Source organism: Lactuca serriola, chromosome 4, assembly GCF_051521515.1.
Source record: "Lactuca serriola cultivar US96UC23 chromosome 4, Lser_US96UC23_V15, whole genome shotgun sequence".
Lineage (NCBI taxonomy): Eukaryota > Viridiplantae > Streptophyta > Magnoliopsida > Asterales > Asteraceae > Lactuca > Lactuca serriola.
The window spans coordinates 191,441,074-191,464,131 of record NC_136411.1 but is presented as its reverse complement, the minus strand read 5'-3'; positions in this window follow the sequence as shown (position 1 = coordinate 191,464,131).

The window sequence follows — 23,058 nt, the reverse complement described above, 5'->3', positions numbered from 1 at the left end:
AAAGTTTCAAATAGTGCTTGTTGGGCCTAGCTAGCCCAATGACATGATCTTTAGGCTCGAAGGAAACTCGCTTACATGTTGTTGGGGCTTATATGACCTAATTCCATGTAAAAGGACTTTTAATGGCTTTTGTGTTGTTGGGCCCCAAGGGTCTTTTGGTACTGCTAGCAAAGTCGAGAATTCACAAATGCGAGTCGGGCCAAGGGCCTTTCGCATTCACGATAGCCTTGAACGACTTATGGAAATAGCGGGGGCTTCGCACCCTCTTTTCTCCTCGGTTGTGGGGCTATGAGAAGTTAGGGTGGTTGGATTAAGTGAATAGTACGGACGACGCCTAAGGGATCGTTTGTATAGTTGTAAACTAGTCGTTTTCATTAATGTGTGTTTATAACAATTCACAATCCATAATTAATCCAATGTCACCTAGAATTATCGAATACACACGTCACAACGGTATAACAAAATATAAAACGCATAATTCAAAGTATTAGGAAAACATTGGGTTTTCCTAGGGTTTTCAATTCATACACCTACAAGATGCATACCAAGTCTAACAATTTTTTTTACATTTATAGAAACAAACAAGCATACTTACGGATCTTCACACTTTTTACACGATACTCTTTTTAGAAAATATCAGATTTTCTGGTGGTTTTCAAAACAATACAAAACATTATATTTCAAACATTACTTATGAACTCACCAACATTTCATATGTTGATGTTTTTGAAAATACTTGTATTCTCAGGTAACAGGTAAATCGAAGGGAAAAATGTACTCAGTGATGTCTTGTTGTTTGTTTAACTAGTATCAAACAATCTACTTTTTGGGGAATGTAATGTTATGAAACAATGTACTAAATGTAAACACTACCGGTTGTACTATTTCAATGCATGGTGATGAATGATGTTATGTTTCATGTATATTCACTGTGATGGTATTCAATTGAGTCACAACAGCCCTCGGACGTTTCCGCCGTCTGGTTCGAGGGTGTGACAGAACTTATATTCCAAGGATATAGTGTGAGGCAAATTGACATTGAAGAGCTTCAAGAGTCAAGTGGTGAAGGAACCTCAAACACTAGCGATCAACCTGAGGAGGAAACTCATGTTGAGCCGATTGACGAGTCTGTACCTCTAAGGCATTCCAGTAGAGTTAATGTTCCACTTGTGTTATATGGTTTCCATATAACATATGAGGGGGATAGATACATTTATGAGTGATAGCACACTGGTAAATTTGGATGAACCTAACAACTACAAGTAAGCAATGGCAGGCGTCGAGTCTGCAAAATGGAAAGTAGCGATGGATAGCAAGATTCAGTCCATGTATGATAACCAAGTTTGGAACTTGGTTGATAATGCATCGGGTCGTAAGACAGTCGGATGCAATTGGATCTTCAAGAAGAAGACTAATATGGATGGGAAAGTACACACATACAAGGTGCGACTGGTTGCGAAGGGCTTTACTCAAACTTTGGGAGTTGACTATGATGAGACCTTCTCACCAGTAGCAAAGATTAATTCTATTAGGGTTATGCTAGTGATAGCTGCATTTCATGATTATGAAGTATCGCAAATGGATGTCCAAACCGCTTTCCTTAATGGAAAGTTGGCTGAGGATGTTTACATGAGTCAGCCAAAGGGTTTTGTCAATTCAAAGTACCCTAATAGATTATGTAGGCTTGAGAAATCCATTTATGGATTGAAACAAGAATCTCACAAATAGAATCTTTTTCTTGATGAGAAAATCAAAGAGTTTGCATTTACGAGAAGCGAGAATGAGCCCTGTGTATATGTTCAGGCTAGTGGGAGTATAGTTAGCCTTCTGGTGTTGTATATGGTTGACATACTTCTCATAGGAAATGACATCCCAACCTTGCATGAGGTTAAGTCCTCGCTTGGGAAGTATTTCACTTTGAAGGACCTTGGAGAAGCTGCCTATATTCTTAGGATAAGGATATTGAGAGATAGGAGTAAGAGACTAATTGGACTTATTCAAAGTACCTACTTCGATAAGGTGATGAAGAGGTTCAGCATGATGGATTCCAAGAAAGGTGACTTACTAATACAAAGCAATACTAAACTGAGTAAGACTCAGAGTCCGAGTACAGAGGCTGAGGTAGCCGAGATGAGTCGAGTGCATTATGCTTCCGCTGTTGGCTCGATCATGTATACTGAACACCACAGTCACTCCCAGGCACATGTTGGCCGTGTCTCGAATGAATATAACTGATCAGGCTATATTGATCCTAGACATGACTACATAACTACCCAGGTTTAACCGCAGCGTCCAACACCCATTTACTTATGTTTTGTTCTACTTATAGTTATGTATCTCGACGGTTAGGTATACTTGTATGTTTTTGAAAATACTTATATTTTGAAGTATACTTTTAGTTCAAAGCACTTAGGCCCCTTTGTATTTATAGTCTTATACCATGTAAGGTTTGGTATACTCAGTTCACTATAAACAAGGGCTTTGATACCAATCTGTCACACCCTGAAACCCAGGGCGGAAACGTTCCGCGGTGGAGGTGACTTCATGTTAAGTATCACAACCAATGTACATAGTAAGCGAAGTAAACACAAAACATTACATTACATAGATTCATTACATCTGTTTGAAAGTAAAGTAATACAAGTTTTGTAGATACATAAGTTTAAACAAAAGAAAGACGTGACTCCATACGCTCCGTCTTCTGCAAAAGAACGCAGGATACCTGTCTAAGGAGAACCTGAGAATACAAGCAGTTTAAAAATCAGCATAAAGCTGGTGAGTTCATAAGAGGTTTGTTTTATGAAAATGAACAAGATTCCTTTAGTTTTCTGAAAAAGTGGTTATCCAAGAAAATCCCATATTTTCTTAAAAGTAATGTTTAGTTATCCGTTATGTTACACAATTCTGGTTATGAACATTTGTTACCCCAGGAAAATCCTATATTTTCCTAAAAGTTTGTTACCAATCCAAAATGTAATGTCAAAGATGTATATTGAAAACCTGATTATCCTTGTGAAGTGTATGTTAGTTTTAACACGTATATAAAACTATTAAAATAGTAAACTAATTTCAAAGGTTATTAATTTACTATATTCATTACTACTAACAAGCAAATCTCTGTTATCCAAATTGCGAGTTCCATAACCATACGATAGACTAGATATGGCAATAAAGAGTCCAAATCATATTATGACTTTCGTCACCCTTGAACCTTTCGGTTCTGCTGTAGCTAGCAGCCAGGTGTGGGGTAGTTAGCCCCATATAGATCTATACACTCAAGTCATGCTCCCTATCTAAGAGATTCTGGTTATAGAGGCGGTCCTCCACTCGCGTATCTCTGTGGAGTGTTCTCCGAGGACGTGTCTCCAATTTATAGGAATAACAAATCTACAAGTAATAATGCGGAAAAATCCTATTTAAATTCTATTTACAAAGACGATCCTCCACTCGCGTATCTCTGAGGAGTGTTACTAAGGAAAAAACAAATGTACTAATCTAATGCTTTTAACAATAATGTTATGGGACAAATCATTTGTGAAATATATAATATAACATTATATAATAAGATATGAAATCGGTTTCTAAACTGATTCTGCATGTCAAGCAGTTGGTTAATACGGTTTCAATCGTTAAAAGCAAGTGGAATATGAAAAATTTCAATTGAAATAATAAGTTTAAGCACAAGATATTCTTGTACTTTTTCTTGTATTCCCCTCTTGAAAACATTGAAAAACATTGAAAAATGGTAGGGGTGTGAACTCACCGGACGAGGAATGTGTCGACTAGGATGCTAAACGTTGGATCGAGGCTTGAAAACGTGCGTGGTTTCTATGTAATATTAAATAATACACAAATGTATCTAATTAGACTTTAAATCACTAATTAGATACGATTATACACTCCAAGACGCGAAAACACTTCAAGTCAAGTGTTTGGAGTGACCCGGGTGACATCTATGGACGTATATGACTTGGATATGGAGTTTACTCTTCAAGAGTAAACTCCCAAGAGAGTTCATGGCCCTAATGACCCAATCCCCATGAGTTTACGACCGTAAACTCATGGTGGGGTGTTCTAGACTGCTAAATGGCCTTATATCATTTTAGGGGTGATGCTAGATCTGATTCTAGGGCATTGGAAGGTAATTTGGACATTCTAAGGACCATTTGAGGAGTTTAACGCAGTAAAGTAAGTGTTTACAGCCGTAAGCTTCCCCACACACCTTCATTTGATTTTTTGGTGGTCTTAAGTCAATCACATATGATTCAACTCATTTTTACAAGCCAAGGGGTGAATTTAGGGCACCATTTAATCCATTTATAGGAGTTTACGGTCCAGGAACCCATTATTGGCGGGTTTACGACCATGAACTCCTAAAGGAAGGGTTTTCATCAAGTTTAAGGCTTCTAATTCGTTTGTGTTTGCTTCTAGATATTAGTTCAAGGCTTAGGAGGTGTGTAAGTGGCATTTTAACACCTAAAAAGGAGATTACTACCCATGAAAGGGTGTTTACGGCCCAAGCATGATCTTGGGCAGTAAACTCATGTTTACTCCCTAAATGATGAGTTTATGGTGTTCTAAGTCCAATCCAATAAGTCCTTAAGCCATATCTAAGCTCCAATGGTGGTTTGGAAGGGTTTTAAGGCTCAAAAACTCCATTTGCATGTGTTCACGGCCTAAGACTGTTCCAGGGCCATAAACACATGTTTATGGTCCTATTCCATGATTTGAACATGAAATTGAAGGCTAAAGATGTTATACTAGGAGCTAGGATAGTTACCTTGGTGATTTGGAGCTTGAAATGAGTGATTTTGGATCAAGAAGTTGAATTTGGGGAGAGAGGTTAGAGAGAGAGAGTGAAAAGGATTCAAATGAGGCTTAATCAACTTTAAATATGGTTTGGATTTGAGACACGGTGGAATTCTAACCGATACTGACATTAACCGAGGCTTTTGGTCACTCCCGATTAAGTTGTCGTAACCCGAGATGGTCGAAACTAAAATTTTTCTAATTACTAGTTTGGGGTGGTTACTTGTGTTTATAACGTGTTTGGATACTTACGAGGTCAAAATAAAAGTCTTAAATTAATTGACCTAATCCAAAAACGAAATTAGAACAATTTGCTAAAGACGAGTTTTACGGACGGAACGGGTTACGACGATGGAACAACTTCGAGTTGTCACATTATCCCCCCGTTAGAGGGAATTGCGTCCCGAAATTCAAAGATATAGATACAAGTTATGGATAAAGGTGTGGATATATCTGCTTCATCGAATCTTTTACGTTCCCAAGTGATTTCAGGTTTCCGCGTGACATTCCAGCGAACCTTCACTATCGGGATGCGGCTTGGTTTCGTATGTTTGATCTCTCGGTCTATGATCTTAATTTGTTCATCCAGGAAGTTTAGGTATTTCGTTGTTCTCGGTCACATCAGGATGGATTTCTATGGTTTTATTAGACAGGTATTCATCAAGAATAGAGGCGCAAAATACAGGATGAATGTTGCTAAGTTCTGAAGGTAATCTGAGTTTGAAGGCTACGAGATTGATCCTAACGAGGATCTCGAAGGGTCTAATGTACCACGATTTAAGCTTTCCGTGCTTTCCAAAGTGTATCATGTCTTTCCAGGGCGAGACCATTAACAGGACATGATCTCCAGCCTAGAATTCCAGAGGTTTCCGTTGTATATCGGTGTAAATCTTCTATCGATCTCGTGAAGCTTTCAATCGTTCTCGGATCTGGATGATCTTCTCGATGGTTTCACGGATGATTTCAGAACCAATGAGCGTACTACCGGGGAATCGACTCTTGGCTAGTTGCGTGTCTCCTTCCTCAATCTAATACGAGGGAATCTGTACTTTTAACCGTAGAGGGTTTCGAATGATGTAGTCTGGATACTGGTGCGATAATTGTTGTTATACGAGGGCTCGATCAAAGGTAAATGGGTATCCCAAGTCGCTCTGTAATTTATGATACATGTTCCCAGCATGTCTTCCATGATTCTGAATAACTCTCTCACTCTGTCAAATTGTCTGAGGATGATAAGTTGTATTCATGTCTAGCTTTGTTCCGTGAGTTTTCTGAAGGGACTTGCCAAAACCTTGAGGTAAACCTGCTATCGCAACCAAAGATAATGGGCGCAGGTATACTATGCAGTCGGACTACTTCTTGGATGTGGGTTCGCATGAGTCTTTCCATCTTGAATGATTCTCTGATCGGAAGGAAGTGAGTGGATTTTTATTGAAGGATCGACATTTTCCCCAAATGGTACCGTACTCACTCGGGAAAACTGGGTAACTTGATGGTGAAATCCATGTTGGTTATTTACCATTCCCATTCGGCTATCTCGGCTGCTGGACCAATCCCAAGGGTTTCTGTGACAACCCTATATTTTTCCAACGCTTTGTAACACTCAATAGTCAAATACAACGAAACTATTTGGAATCAACGGAATTAACCCCAAACATAAAGTATTCAAAAATCTAAATTTGGGATGCATCAAATGTTAGATATCATGTCAAGAATTCTGAAAACATAAATAACATTCGAAACCAGTTTATAATAAAAGAATTACGACCATTAGATTGTTCACGACACACCGGTAAAGCATTAATTAGCGTAAAAAGTGAGATTCCAATAAAATGCATTTTAGCCTTAGGTATCTAAACGAAAGTCCTAGAGTTCGTTAAACTATAAACGTGCATAAAAAGATCTCCTAGATTGGACCTCGTATGAAGAAGTTATGAATTTTTAACGGACTTTAGCAGTCCCGACCTATTAAAAACATAGCATTAAAAATAAATTCAAAACTAGCCGACGGAGTCTAAATGAAAGTTGTAGAGCATAATCTCACCTACGCGTGGATATAAAGAACGCAAAAATGAAGCCCGTACGCGAAAGTTACGAAATTTAGAAGATGGAAGCCAGAATTACGCCCAGCGTACTCAGGTGTAGGGTCGAGTCCCATCGGCCGCAAGCTCTACGCCTAGCTAGACCCGAGTCGTAAGCCATGACGCGAAGTTATTGATGGGTTTTGAGCATTCTAACACTTCCTAAGTGTACATGCAACCCTAATAACCTTGAATCTATGTTTTCTCTATATACATGCAGATTTCTTTTTCAAGGTTATATCCTAACTAGCATGGCATGGGGATTACATAAAATATAAAACTAGTAGAAATACATACCTTGTTGTTGCTTGGATTCCTTCAAGACTTTGTGAGCCTAGCACCCCAAATGTTGTGCCTCAAATGCTTCACACAACACCACAAAACTAGGAATAACTTGAGAGAATACTTCTAGCACTTAAAATCGGTTATGCCCTCTCTAGTAACCTTACTAGCACCAATTTCACTAGCCAAATGGTCCCTTTTATAGTGGTGTCACAATTAGGGTTTTCACATGAATACTCTTAATTGTCATGACTCTTCATTTGTCATGACCCATGGGTTTGTAACTCCCATGGACTATCCATGGAGCTCCAAATGGTTACATCCATAACCCATAAACCATGGATCATTAATCCACCATAAAAGAATTGATGATTGTCATAATCAACCCTTATATATTTAATTAGTCTCAAATCAATACTAGATTAACACTTGTACAAATACTAATTAGATAATACTATTATTAATATATTAGAACTTATAATATATTAATAATCATAAGTGCCATATTCTCTCATTTAGTCTATCCAAGTATTGCAATGCCATGCAACCCAAATGGGCCATGTCGGGTCGGGTCAAGTACATACCAAATAAAGTTATGGACTTAGACACTATATCCAACAGTCTCCCACTTGGATAAGTCTAATAACTATATTTGCAAATATGACTTCAAAATCCGACTAGCAATTGTAGCTCTTTCAAAGTCTCTCGGAACTGAGATGATGATGATACGCCATTTAAGATAAGTGATCATATAATCCTTTGCTCTCATGATATCAGCTGGACAAACACATGGAACATGGTCTTACTTATTGTCCAACATTTGTTTCTCGATCTCCGATTTGTTTCGACATAGAAAAAAATTGAACACATCAATTAGGTTCTGACCGGGCCCGGTACGTGGGTCAAAACCAAATCATCGAGGGGCCCAGATATCGCTTCTATTTCTAGAAGGAACATATAAACTTCGACTGATATGCTTGTACTAACTACTTGTTGAATTACTCACAAAGGCACGTTTTATAACATCGAGTTACCAATGCGTTTTCGTACAATCAATGAATAACCAACTCGTAGTCAACAACTCATATCTCTAGGTTTGAAGATTTATATGATATTACCGTCTCATGATCACTCGAGATAAATTCCATGAAGTGATGCAAGTGAGCGTGGGTTGGATCCAATACTCAGCCCTTATGAGTACTCATGAATGTTGTAGCAACCATTGCATTGTCTAAAGCACTTTAGACAAATCATACAAGCCGTATTCATGACAGTCTTGAATCAATACTTACTTCCAAAGTTTGACCGAATGTGGATGGTTTGAATAATATGATATATACCATAACATAATTATTCTGGAAGTAAAAACATGCAAAATTGAAGCATAGTAAACAATCAACACAAGATAGTAACACCTTACTCATAAATAAATAACAACTTTTATTTATCATCAAATGTCAATTACATTTTACAAGTTTCAGGAATCTAATTATTGAAACTAATATCATCCTTCAGGCCAATGCGCCTTGCATGCTGTAAATGCTTAACCCTGCTCAGTCCCTTCGTGAGGGGATCTGCCGGGTTCTCATCCGATGATACCCTCTTTGCCACGAGGAGTCCTTCTTCTATTCTATGTCTGATGAAATGGTATTTTTTGTCAATGTGCCAAGATCTCTCGTGATCTCTTGGTTCTTTAGCCAAAGCAACCGCACTTTCACTGTCACAGAAAATTTCCATTGGCTCCTTTATAGCTGGTACAACTCAAAGGTCTCCGATGAAGTTCTTCAGCCATATCGCCTCTTTTGCTGCCTCGCTTGCTGCTATGTATTCTGATTCACAAGTCGAATCAGCTACTGTCTCCTGCTTGGAACTTTTCCAAGCAATGGCTCCTCCATTTAGGATAAAGACCCAGCCTGACTGAGAGCGGAAATTATCCCTATCAGTTTGAAAGCTAGCATCACTATATCCTTCCACTCTCAAGTCATCACTGCCTCCGAGGGTATGGACCTAGTCCTTAGTCCTCCGCAAATACCTGAGAATGTTCTTTACCGCTGTCCAGTGTGCCTTGCCGGGGTTCCCTTGATATCTACTGACCATGCTCAAAGCAAAGGCCACATCAGGGCGAGTACAAGTCATAGCATACATGATCGAGCCCACAGCGGAAGCATATGGTATCTGACTCATCTCAGCTATCTCAGCCTCTGTACTCTGACTCTGAGTCTTATTTAGCTTGGCATTACTCTGGATCGGTAATTCTCCTTTCTTGGAATCTTGCATATTGAACCTCTTCAGTACCTTATCCACATAAGTACTTTGACTAAGTCCAATAGGTCTCTTACTCCTATCTCTCAATATCCTTATCCCTAGGATATAGGCAGCTTCCCCAAGGTCCTTCATAGCAAAACACTTCCCAAGCCAGTCCTTAACCTCCTGCAAAGTTAGGATGTCGTTTCCTATGAGAAGTATGTCATCCACATACAACACCAAGAAGCTAACTATGCTCCCACTAGCCCTGACATACACACAAGACTCATCCTCACTCCTAGAAAAGCCAAACTCTTTGACTTTCTCATCAAAGCAAAGATTCCACCTGCGAGATGCTTGTTTCAATCCATAAATGGATTTTTCAAGCTTACACACTCTATTAGGGTATTTTGGATCGACAAAACCCTCTGGCTGAGCCATGTAAACATCCTCAGCCAACTTCCCATTAAGGAAAGCGGTTTTGACATCCACTTGCCATATTTCATAGTCATGAAATGCAGCTATGGCTAACAATACTCTAATAGACTTAATCTTAGCTACTGGTGAGAAGGTCTCATCATAGTCAACTCCCGGAGTTTGAGTAAAGCCCTTCGCAACCAATCGTGCTTTAGAAGTGTGTATTTTCCCATCCATGTCGGTCTTCTTCTTGAAGATCCATTTTGCACCCAACTGTCTTACGACCTGGTACATTGTCAACCAAGTTCCAAACTTGATTGTCATACGTGGACTGAATCTCGCAGTCCATAGCCTCCTTCCATTTCGCAGACTCAGGGCCTGCCATGGCTTCCTTATAATTATTAGGTTCATCCAAATCTATCAGTGTACTATCACTGATAAATGTATCACCTTCGGTGGTGATGTGATAACCATAATAAAAATCAGGTGTGTTCCTCACCTTAGTGGAACGTCTTGGAGGTACAGACTCATCTATCGGCTCAACAGGAGTTTCCTCCTCAGGTTGGCTGACAGCATTTGAGGTTCCTTCACCACTTGACTCTTGAAGCTCTTCAAGGTCAATTTGCCTCCCACTTTCCCCTTGGCTTATGAATTCTCTCTCACGAAAGACTCATCTTCTTGCTACAAAGACCACATTGTCACTGGGTCTGGAGAAGAGGTAACCAAAGGATCTCTGTGGGTAGCCGAGGAAAATACACCTCTCGCTTCGGGTTTCAAGATTGGCATGAGTCTCACGCCTCACCAAAGCTTCACAACCCCAAATCTTGATGTGGTCCAAATTGGGCACTTTCCCAGTCCACATCTCGTGAGGTGTTTTGGCAACCTTTTTAGTAGGGACTAGATTAAGGATATGGGCGGCAGTCTCTAAGGCATACCCCCAGAAAGAGATTGGTAATGAAGCTCGACTCATCCTGGAACGAACCATATCCAACAAGGTTCGATTGCGCCTCTCAGCTACACTATTCAACTGTGGTGTCCTGGGAGGTGTCAATTGTGAGACAATCCCACATTCCTTAAGATAGTCAAGGAACTCAGTGCTAAGATACTCTCCTCCTCGATCGGATCGGAGCATCTTGATGTTCCTGCCCAATTGATTCTCAACTTCCTGCTTAAACTCTTTGAACTTTTCAAAGGTTTCTGACTTATGCTTGATTAAGTAAATATATCCATATCTACTGTAATCATCAGTAAAAGTCACATAATAACGATTAGCATCCCTTGTAGCAACTCTGAAGGGCCCACACACATCCGTGTGTATAAGGTCCAACAAACCTTCACCCCTATCACAAGTACCTGTGAAGGGCGACTTTGTCATTTTTTCAAGTAAACAAGACTCACAACTATCATCTGACTTGAGGTCAAATGATTCCAAGACTCCAGCCTTTTGGAGTTGGCCTATGCGCTTCTTGCTAACATGTCCAAGACGACAATGCCACAAGGATGCTTTATCCAAGCTATCAGAAGAATCAATATACAACACATTATTTCCTAGATTGTCTACAACATTCACGGCTTCATATACACTATCACAAGGTATTGCTTTAAAGTACAATACATCATTGTAATAAACATTAATAGCACCATTTTTATTATCAAATGAAAATGTAAAACCTTGTTTGTACAAGCCATGAAAGGAAATAATATTTCTCGCCATTTCGGGCGAGTAACAACACTTATTCAAATCTAACATTAACCCATTATTAAGCAACAAAGAATAAACTCCTATCCTGGTAACAGGTGATGCTTTCCTGTTGTCCATGACTAAGTTTATCTTCCCATGCTCCACTTGCTCACTTCTTCTTAGTGCCTGCAAATCAGTACAAATGTGAATACCACATCCTGTATCAAGCACCCAAGAATTAGCATTAGATGAGTTGTTAGAAAATATTGTGTAAATACCTGCATGGGTGAGTTTAACCTTCCAATCCTTTACATCTTACAGATATTTGGCGCAGCTTCGCTTGAAGTGTCCCTTATCTTGGCAATAGAAGCACTGTGCTTCCTTTGGGTTCGAAGAAGGAGTAATGGGAACTTTCTTTGTCCCACTTGAAGAGGAACCATCAAGAGTCTTACCCTTGGTACCCTTTGAAGGGCTTTTCCTCTTCTTACCCTTCCCTTGCCCAATTGCAAGAACAGGGGCTGTTAAAGGAGTAGAAGTAGCAACCGCTTTACCCTTAAGGCCATTTTCAGCTGTCCTTAAGAGTCCTTGAAGTTTGCTAAGTGTGACTTCCTGCTTATTCATATGATAAGTCATACGAAACTGATCATAACTTGAAGGTAAGGAATGGAGAATGATGTCAATCGCCAATTCCTCAGGGAAGTCAACATTGAGCTTTAGCAACCGGTCAACGAACCTCTGCATCTTCTGCAAGTGACCGGTGATGGGTTTACCATCCTTAATCCTTGCGGTTATCATGGAGGAAATGATTTCATACCTCTCTTGACGCGCGCTCTGATGGTACCTGTCCATCAGATCTAGGTGCATCTCATAGGGGTAGAAATCTTCATAAGATTTTTGGAGTTCCGGAATCATTGTGGCCATCATGATGCAGGAACCCTTGGTGGCATCCTTCTCATGCGTAATGAACTCCGCAAACTCTTCTGGAGTAGCAGTGGCTTCATTAACAACCTTAAGCTCCCTATCAAGGACATATTCTTTGTCCTCATAGCGGGTAATCATCCTGATGTTTCTGATCCACTCATTAAAGTTGGATCCATCAAAGATGACCTTACCACACAAGTTCATTAAGGAAAAGGAGCCGATAGGGTTTGAGACAACAGCGTTATTGGAAGACATCTGGAATAGAAGGAAGATAAGTTTCATTAGATTAAGAGTCCTTAATAAGTCACCCAAATGAAATATTAAGGCTAGGATCCAACAAACTATTTATAGGTGGAAGTGGGATGCCGTAATCCACACTATAAAATATTTGAAGGTAGGTAAATGATGATTTACCAATTTCCACCTTAAGAACGAAATATTTTATTATTAGGTTTTATTGGTTTTGAAACTCCTAGATCTTTTGAGATACATTGAACTTTTCAATGGCATGTTTGAATCTCGAATGTGCCCTCTCAAGTTTGTGACTGGGATGTCGAGGATCACAAACAAGGTGTGAATAACCATACAAATTGACTTGGTACCCCCAACAATATTACCTAATCGATGTGCCGGTTAACCACACACGCTCCACCGATCTATACTTAAGTCAAGTTACCCTTTGCCACTCTTACTAGTCCATGTTAGTGTGTCGGTTAACCACACATGCTCCACTAACGACTTGGTAAGGTACAAAGTGTAATTTTATGGGCTAGCACCAAATTCACATTTTCCTAAAGTAACTAAGATTGGGAATTTATAATGTATAGTTACTTTATAATTCATTATAATTTTAATGAGAATTTAAAGCCATATCCTACCCGTTCGGCTAACGACCCTCCACCAATCAAGGAAGCGGTGGGTGAGAGTGGACACCCATTAAGTCACCATTTTATAGGCAACAAACTTATACCCTCCCTTATAGACTGGCTTCATGAATGAGGCCTACTAACGGTAAGAACAACATATTCTTATACATATCTATATAATAAAATTATAATAATAGTATAAGTGTTGATTTTTAAACTTTTTAAAAATCTAAGGTTTAATTTGGAATTAAAGTATTTGAGTGTAAGACTTTTCAAATTCCAAAACTTGAGGGCAAGAATTGAAACTATTCCAAGTCTCTTCAATTTGTAACTTATGAGTTTTAATGGTTCATAAAAATGAAGACTCTTCATTTTATGAAACCCCTTTAGTTCTTTAATCACAATTAAAAGAAGTGACTTTTGGTTATCCATAACTTGAGGACAAGTTATGGACACCATCAATACAATTACGATCAAGAATCAAACACACATGTGGTTACACATAATTCCTATGATCTTCTAAAAACTCATAAGAACACAAATTCATGTCAAGCAATTTCAAGAAATCATATGAACATATATAATACTTTGAAATTGTTAAAAGTCTTGTAAAATGGATTAACATAATCATTATCATTTTGAAAAACAGATTTTACAAGTCCAAAACAGATTGGGATAATGATTCTAATCCATTTCCAGCAACAAAACACGAAAAGACTGCCCAACACGCACCTACTCATCGAGTGCATGATCCTACTCGACGAGTAGGATGAATTTGTACATGGACTCGGCGAGTCCTCCCCATGAACTCGGTGAGTCTAGTCGACAGTGAGCAGTTTTTTCGATTTTCAAGTAGTTTTGCATCAAATATACAGAAAACAATCCTAGGCTCTGATCCCACTGATGGGTTTTGTGCATTCTAACACTTCCTAAGTGTACATGCAACCCTAATAACCTTGAATCTATGTTTTCTCTATATACATGCAAATTTCTTTTTTAAGGTTATATCCTAACTAGCATGGCATGGGGATTACATAAAATATAAAACTAGTAGAAATACATACCTTGTTGTTGCTTGGATTCCTTCAAGACTTTGTGAGCCTAGCACCCCAAATTTTGTGCCTCAAATGCTTCACACAACACCACAAAACTTCGACTAACCTGAGAGAATACTTCTAGCACTTAAAATCGGTTATGCCCTCTCTAGTAACCTTACTAGCACCAATTTCACTAGCCAAAGGGTCCCTTTTATAGTGGTGTCACAATTTGGGTTTTCACATGAATACTCTTAATTGTCATGACTCTTCATTTCTCATGACCCATGGGTTTGTAACTCCCATGGACTATCCATGGAGCTCCAAATGGTTAGATCCATAACCCATAAACCATGGATCATTAATCCACCATAAAAGAATTGATGATTGTCATAATCAACCCTTATATATTTAATTAGTCTCAAATTAATACTAGATTAACACTTAATCAAATACTAATTAAATAATACTATTATTAATATATTAGAACTTATAATATATTAATAATCATAAGTGCCATATTCTCTCATTTAGTCTATCCAAGTATTGCAATGCCATGCAACCCAAATGGACCATGCCGGGTCGGGTCAAGTACATACAAAATAAAGTTATGGACTTAGACACTATATCCAACAGTCTCCCACTTGGATAAGTCTGATAACTATATTTGCAAATATGACTTCAAAATCCGACTAGCAATCGTAGCTCTTTCAAAGTCTCTCGGAACTGAGATGATGATGATACGCCTAGCGTACTTGCGTTTTCAGCCCTATAAATAGAAGGCATAAGCTCCAGATTTTAGCACACCTCTCTCTATGTCACACTCACTCTCACACACTTTTACGTACTAGAGACCATTCTGACACCGTCAGTTCCACACTCAAGCCCCCGACGAAGGTTCTACGCTACCTAGATCCCCGAGAAGCTCGAAGACGCAACTCTCCGCAGTTGAAATTCTGCTTGACTCTATTCTCACTCTCTTCGAACCGAACAAGTGAGTTCATACTCCTACTTTTCAATTTTTTTTCATGTATTAGAGGGGGAATACAAGTACAATATAAGAAAACGTATCGTTTTACAAATATAAATACAACATCTATCTTGTTATTATTCGATACCAACTTCTTACTTTACGTATAAAGTATAGTATTCACCAAGTCATTTTCACCAAACGGAACATACTTTCTGAAAAACTATAATGGGTATAGTTTGCGGGTTATTTATACATTCTTACATATACATCTTGAAAACGAAAATACTTTTATCTAAATTGAAATAAAGGCTTTCTTATCGTAAATCTATTTATACTAAGTAAGGTGAGATATTCAACTTCAACATACTCTTAAGTATGCATTTCAAGTCCTGTATTATAAACCATAATCTCTTGGAGGGAGAGTGTGATTCTTGTGTATAGATCTATACGAGATTGACAATCTCGCACCTAAACTGTTAGCTACAGTTAGACCGGCAGGTCTGGGGTGAAAAATGTAATAACACTACAACGCCTGAAGAATGTTGTTGCAGGCAGTCTGTGTCAATAGTATGGTTATAAGACTCACTCGAAAGTATAAAAACAAGCTTGATTTACGAGACTCATCCATGCATTCAACATTTACATTATTTTGTGTACAAAATTCATCTTTATTATTTAAGTACGAAAGATACTAACACCCTCAAACTCTGGGAACTTTTCAAACTATATGTGGAAAATATTGGATTTTCTGGAAATTACGTTCATCTATTTTCTTCCAAAAAGACATACTTTCTCAGTACAAATACGCTTATGAACTCACCAACTTTATTGTTGACACTCTTTCGAAACCACTTGTATTTCTCAGGGAATCATTAATACAGGTAACTACCAGCTTTTGAAGAAGGAACACTAAGGCATTTATTATTAAACATTTTGAATCATCATATTGTAATATTCTTTGGGTAACATGTATAACGCAACATTGCACGTTTTTATTATATATATGATGGTTGTGTTACTTTCTTTACAATATTCAATCGTTGTGATACTACGTGAAGTCATCCACCCCCGAATGTATTCGCCATTCTGGTTTGGGGGTGTGACAGTTTCTGACTAGGCTTCTCAAGTCTGAGCGAGTAAACAAGGTTAGATGGTCTTTGTCAATGTCTTAGTCTTGATGTCTAAACTTTCCTTTCGACTAAGGGCACCTCATGTTTATGTCTTTCTGATCGAAGATATTCTGTAACCTCTTATGGTAAGTGAAATTCGCGTACTCGATTCCATTGAGATCATGTCTCTCATTCTTCAGTGCAGGAACTGCTGCTTCTAATTCCATGTCATGACTTGTGTAGTTAACTTCGTGTGCCTTTTGTTTGTCTCAAAGCGTGAACGATAATTTTTCCTTCCTGCCTAAGCACATAGTCTAAACCCTGATTGGACGTACTGCAAAGGACAACGAAGTCCTTTGTTTCTTCTGACAGAGACAAGATAGGTGTGATGCATAAGTCTTACTTAAATGCTTGGAATGATATATCTCACTTTAATCCAACAAAAGGGTACACCTTTCTGTGTCGGAGTGGTTAAGGGTTTGGTGATTTTGGATGAATTTTCTGAATGGGTCTGCGATAATAGTCGGCGAAACCCAAGAATTTACAGGTTTTCTATGGGTGTCTTCGGTGCCGACCAATTCTCTATTGTTTCGATCTTAGGAGGATCCACGCGTATGTCTTCATCGCCTACTACATGACCAGGGGAAAATGGTTTCACTGAAGGGTATCAATACGAACTCTTAGTGATCATATCGAGTCCTGAATACTGTCTTGGAAACATTATCCTCGTGAACTCGTAGCTGATAGTGTCTTGACCTAAGGTCTATCTTCGAGGAGTAGCTGGCTCCCTGAAATTTATCGAAAAAGTCATCTAATTAAGGAAAGAGGATATTGGTTTTGACGGTCAACTCATTAAGCCGACTGGATAACTCCTGTATTTCTGCTGGAGCAAAACCATACGGGGATTTGGCTACGGGGTAGTTCCAGGGATTAAGTTGATACGAGACTCGACTTGACATTCAGGAGGAATTCTCGGGAGCTCTTCGGGAAGACATCAGGAATATTACAATCTTTGGGGACACTCTCGAGGTCTTTAACTTCTTGTTTCTCGCTGATTACATGAACTAGGAATACATGACATTCCTTTCGGGGAGACTTTTGAGCTTTGACGCAGGAAATGATACGAAGATTAGAGCTAAGCTTATCGCCATGGATCATGAGAGTCTGGTCAGAGGGGAGATTGAAAAAATAACTTTTTCATAACAACGCATATCAACACGATCAGGACTCAATCGATACATGTCAAGGGTAACATCAAAGCTCTTTAGTGAAACTGACATTAGATTAATGAGGAAAGAATGATTACTCAAGGTAAGGGTACAAATTAGGAAGAAATCGTTAGTGCACTCATTCTCACCGGTAACCATCTTGACGGTAAATGTTTCGATTATTAGACGAGGACTATGTTTACGAAGATATTTGAATGAATGACTAATAAAACTTTCTTAACACTAGATTCGAATAAGATGCGAGCATAATAATTGTCGAGAAGAAATGTACCCGCGAAGATGGTGGGATCAACGACTGCCTCCTCCTGCTTCATAGCTAAAACCATCTCGGCGTTGTTGGCGTTGTTGGTGGTTGCTGCTTTTGGGCAATTTCGCTTGAAATGTCCGAATTCTCCACACCTATAGCAGGCCTGTTCGATACTTGATCCAGAAGCTTGATCGGTTTGTTGGACTGGTGTTCTGCAGTTTCGAGCAAGGTGGCCCTTCTTGCTATAGCGGATGCAAATCTTCTCGCGACATGGGCCAGGGATACGATGGTGATAACTGCACCTGTTGCACCAAGGGAGGTTACCAGCATACCCAGTGATAGGTTCTTGAGCTGTAGATGCAGCGACAGGAGTAGTGGTAGCTTGAAATGCCACAGTTTCATGCCTGTTGGAAGGTCCTTGGGAACTCTGAACCTTTCGCTTTTTCCAGATAACCTTATTACTCTCATTACGCTCATTCTGATGCTCCTGAACATTTTCATGGTTTTGGGGGTAGGTGTTATATCCTGGTCCGCCGAACCTGCCAGGGTACAATAGCGTCATTGTAGCCGTAACTGCGGCAGAAACAGCCAATTGGAACATCACAGGGTCGAATTGAGAAGGAGGTGGTGACGGAGGGTCGTTGTTCCTTGAAATGGGTCCTTTCTTTGGAGACATTTCCATCTAAAATGATTAGGAAAAAGAGGATGTTAAGTCCTCTGAATTAAATCAAGAGATACGAAACAAGGGCTATCTCTTTATGACAGACATATAATTCTATTAAGTGATAAAGCAGGAATGAATTATCAAGGCAGATAAACTATCGCTAACGGAATGACCGAGGGGCAACGCTTGAATGAAATTTTTTCTACAACAGAGTTGGATCTAGAAATACTCCCATAGTATTTCATGATTCGCTACAATGATGGTTCGTTGTTTGGGGTATTTGGGTAAGTTTTAGGCATGCTGAACACCACAGTCACTCCCAGGCACATGTTGGTCGTGTCTTGAATGAATATAGTTGATCAGGCTATATTGATCCTAGACACGACTACATAATTGCCTAGGTTTAACCGCAACGTCCAACACCCATTTACTTATGTTTTGTTCTACTTATAGTTATGAATCTCGACGGTTAGGTATACTTGTCTGTTTTTGAAAATACTTATATTTTGAAGTATACTTTTAGTTCAGAGCAGTTAGGCCCCTTTGTGCTTATAGTCTTATACCATGTAAGGTTTGGTATACTCAGTTCACTATAAACAAGGGCTCTGATACCAATCTGTCACACCCTGAAACCCAGGGCGGAAACGTTCCGGGGCGGAGGTGACTTCATGTTAAGTATCACAACCAATGTACATAGTAAGCGAAGTAAACACAAAACATTACATTACATAGATTCATTACAACTGTTTGAAAGTAAAGTAATACAATTTTTGTAGATACATAAGTTTAAACAAAAGAAAGACGTGACTCCATACGCTCCGTCTTCTGCAAAAGAACGTGGGATACCTGTCTAAGGAGAACCTGAGAATACAAGCAATTTAAAAATCAACATAAAGCTGGTGAGTTCATATGCGGTTTGTTTTATGAAAATGAACCAGATTCCTTTAGTTTTTTGAAAAAGTGGTTATCCAAGAAAATCTCATATTTTCTTAAAAGTAATGTTTAGTTATCCGTTATGTTACACAATTCTGGTTATGAACAGTTGTTACCCCAGGAAAATCCTATATTTTCCTAAAAGTTGGTTAGCAATCCGAAATGTAATGTAAAAGATGTATACTGAAAACCTGATTATCCTTGTGAAGTGTATGTTAGTTTTAACACGTATATAAAACTATCAACATAGTAAACTAATTTCAAAGGTTATTAATTTACTATATTCATTATTACTAACAAGTAAATCTCTTTTATCCAAATTGCGAGTTCCATAACCATACGATAGACTATATATGGCAATAAGAAGTCCAAATCATATTATGACTTTCGTCACCCTTGAACCTTTCGGTTCGGCTGTAGCTAGCAGCCAGGTGTGGGGTAGTCAGCCCCGTATAGATCTATACACTCAAGTCATGCTCCCTATCTAAGAGATTCTGGTTACAGAGGCGGTCCTCCACTCGCGTATCTCTGTGGAGTGTTCTCTAAGGACGTGTCTCCAATTTATAGGAATAAGAAATCTACAAGTAATAATGCAGAAAAATCCTGTTTAAATTCTATTTACAAAGACGATCCTCCACTCGCGTATCTCTGTGGAGTGTTACCGAGGACAAAACAAATTTACTAATCTAATGGTTTTAACAAGAATGTTATGGAACAAATCATTTGTGAAATATATAATATAACATTATATAATAAGATATGAAATCTGTTTGTAAACTGATTCTGCAAGTCAAACAGTTGGTTAATACGGTTTCAATCGTTAAAAGCAAGTGGAATATGAAACATTTCAATTGAAATAATAAGTTTAAGCACAAGATATTCTTGTACTTTTGCTTGTATTCCCCTCTTGAAAACATTGAAAAACATTGAAAAATGGTAGGGGTGTGAACTCACCGGACGAGGAATGTGTCGACTAGGATGCTAAACGTTGGATCGAGGCTTGAAAACGTGCGTGGTTTCTATGTAATATTAAATAATACACAAATGTATCTAATTAGACTTTAAATCACTAATTAGATACGATTATACACTCCAAGACGCGAAAACACTTCAAATCAAGTGTTTGGAGTGACCCGGGTGACATCTATGGACGTATATGGCTTGGATCAAGAGTAAACTCCCAAGAGAGTTCACGGCCCTAATGACCCACTCCCCATGAGTTTACGGCCGTAAACTCATGGTGGGGTCTTCTAGAGTGCTAAGTGGCCTTATATCATTTAAGGGGTGATGCTAGATTTGATTCTAGGGCATTGGAAGGTAATTTGGACATTCTAAGGACCATTTGAGGAGTTTACGATAGTAAACTAAGTGTTTACAGCCGTAAGCTTCCCCACACACCTTCATTTGATGTTTTGGTAGTCTTATGTCAATCACATATGATTCAACTCATTTTTACAAGCCAATGGGTGAATTTATGGAACCATTTAATCCATTTATAGGAGTTTACGGCCCAGGAACCCAATCCTGGGGAGTTTACAATCGTGAACTCCTTAGGTAAGGGTTTTCATCAATTTTAAGGCTTCTAATTCGTCTGTGGTTGCTTCTAGATATTAGTTCAAGGCTTAGGAGGTGTGTAAGTGGCATTTTAACACCTAAAAACGAGTTTACTACCCATGAAAGGGTGTTTATGGCCCAAGCATGATCTTGGGTAGTAAACTCATGTTTACTCCCTAAATGATGAGTTTAAGGTGTTCTAAGTCCAATCCATTTAGTCCTTAAGCCATATCTAAGCTCCAATGGTGGTTTGGAAGGGGTTTAAGGCTCAAAAACCCCATTTGCTTGTGTTCATGGCCTAAGACTGTTCCAGGGCTGTAAACACATGTTTATGGTCCTATTCCATGATTTGAACACGAAATTGAAGGCTAAAGATGTTATACCAGGAGCTAGGATAGTTACCTTGGTGATTTGGAGCTTGAAATGAGTGATTTTGGATCAAGAAGTTGGATTTGAGGAGAGAGGTTAGAGAGATAGTGAAAAGGATTCAAATGAGGCTTAATCAACTTTAAATATGGTTTGGATTTGAGACACGGTGGAATTCTACGCGATACTGACATTAACCGAGGCTTTTGGTCGCACCCGATTAAGTTGTCGTAACCCGATATGGTCGAAACTAAAATTTTTCTAATTACTAGTTTGGGGTGGTTACTTGTGTTTATAACGTGTTTGGATACTTACGAGGTCAAAATAAAAGTCTTAAATTAATTGACCTAATCCAAAAACGAAATTAGAACAATTTGCTAAAGACGAGTTTTACGGACGGAACGGGTTACGACGATGGAACAACTTCGGGTTGTCACAAAAGGAGCCTATGGAGATTTTTCGTGATAGTGATAGTGCAGTTTCCTTAGCCAAGGAACCAAGGGATCATGGCAGATCCAGACACATCGACAGAAAATATCACTTGATAAGACACTGTATAGAAGAAGGACTCCTTATAGCAAAGAGGGTTGTAAGGGTCGAAGTTTTGGTTGTAATATGTCGATGTTTGTAATGTTATTTTAGAAGGCACTTTATGTCGAAACTTCGTGTTTAGTCCTTGTAATTTTTTGTATGCTTTCATGTCTCCTATAAATAGGGACTTTACTTAGAGTTAGATAAGGATCTGAATACAACTTCTCTACTTTCTCTCTTTAAACATTGAAAGCATAATATGAGCTGAAACCAAATTCTATTTACTCTCTTTGTTTTTTTACTCAATTACTCTGATATATTTTATAATTCTCGATTCAATACATCATCAATTGGTATCAGAGAAGGAATCGTTGTCTGCGATCTGATTTTCATTCTGAATCAATAGGTTTTTTAATCAAATTTTGGTTCAAAAATTTTCTGCACTTTTTGAAGTGAAAATTGTCCTTGATCTTCAGTTGTGATTCGATTCTGCAACTGATTTGTTGAAACGAGTATTCTACTTGAAATATCTGTTGATTTTCAGCAATTTTCTTTCAAATTCTCTTTAGTTTCAAAGAACATTTCATCTGTACATCAATGACGAACTTCAACTTAAACTCAATGACTTCGTACTCTCATCTGCTAGGATCTTCAACTAAGATTCCTATACTCATTTCAGAATACTATGATCAATGGGCCGATCCTATGCAATACTACTTGAATGAACTCGATGAGGAGCTTTGGTCATGTATCTCTGGGAATGTTACTCCTCCGAAAAATGCTCAACCAATTGGATCTTCATCTGGAACTTCGAGTGTTGGTGATCAAACTAATAAACTGAAGAAACTTGAGAAAATATGTACGAGAGAGTTACGCGGTGCATTGCCACTAGTTGTGTATAACTTTTTCAGAAGTTATACTACTACAAAAAAATATGGCATAAACTCAAAGAAAAGTTTGAAGGAAGTGAGAAGACAAAAATCAATTCAGTTAAGCACTGTTTGATTGAGTTGAAAGATTTTAAGCAAAAGGATGGTGAATCAATTGAATGTTACTATGATAGGCTGAATGAATTGATCTACAAGTGTCATCGTCATGGCATTACAAGGACAACCAT